Source organism: Chrysochloris asiatica, unplaced genomic scaffold (assembly GCF_000296735.1).
Source record: "Chrysochloris asiatica unplaced genomic scaffold, ChrAsi1.0 scaffold00167, whole genome shotgun sequence".
Lineage (NCBI taxonomy): Eukaryota > Metazoa > Chordata > Mammalia > Afrosoricida > Chrysochloridae > Chrysochloris > Chrysochloris asiatica.
In genome coordinates, this window is record NW_006408685.1 from 1,573,149 (window position 1) to 1,574,052 (window position 904).

At 40.8% G+C, this 904-nt stretch overlaps 1 pseudogene; it reads left to right on the forward strand.

The window, feature by feature from the left end:
• Positions 1 to 271: 271 nt before the first annotated feature.
• LOC102818824 overlaps positions 272 to 904 on the forward strand; it is a 5,121-nt pseudogene continuing 4,488 nt past the window's right edge.

Consider the following 904-nt stretch of genomic DNA (forward strand, 5'->3'; position numbering starts at 1 on the left):
ATAGGGGGAGTTTTACTTCCTCTTTGCCAATTTGGATGCCTTTAATTTCTTTATCATGCCATATCGCTCTGGCTAAAACTTCCAGCACAATATTGAATAGGAGCAGTGATAAAGGGCATCCTTGTCTGGTTCCTGTTCCCAGAGGGAAGACTTTCAGTTTCTCTCCATTGAATGTGATGTAGGCTCTGGATTTGTATATATGCTCTTGATTATGTTGAGGAATTTCCCTTCAATTCCTACATTGTTGAGTGTTTTTATTAGGAATGGAAGTTGGATTTTGTCAAATGCCTTTTCTGGATCAATTGATATGATCATGTGATTCTTTTTCCTTTTTCTTATTTATATGATAGATTATGCTGAATCTTTTCCCAGTGTTTAACCATCCTTGCATCCCTTTTATGAAACCGAGTTGGTCATGATGTATTATTTTTTTGATGTGCTGTTGGATTCTGTTGGCTAGGATTTTTGGTGAGGATTTTTGTGCCTATGTTCATGAGTGATGTTGTTGTTTTTAGGTGCAATTGAGTCAGAACCGACTCATAACGACCCCATGCATAGCAGAACGAAACAATGTCCGATCCTTGTCCAACCTCATTACCGCTGCCACACTCGACACCTTCAATAATGATCCATCTCGTTGGGGGTCTTCCTCTTTTTCTCTGACCCTCCATCGTACCCAGCATGACATCCTTCTCAAGCGACTGTTCCCTCCTGACAGCATGTCCAAAGTATGAGAGGCAAAGCTTAACCATCCTAGCCTCCAAGGAGCATTCTGGCTGAACTTCTTCCAAAACAGATCTATTAGTTCTTTTGGCAGTCCAAGACACTTTCAGTAATCTCCCCCAACACCACAACTCAAAGGCATCAATTCTTCTATGATCTTCCTTATTCACTGTCCAGCTTT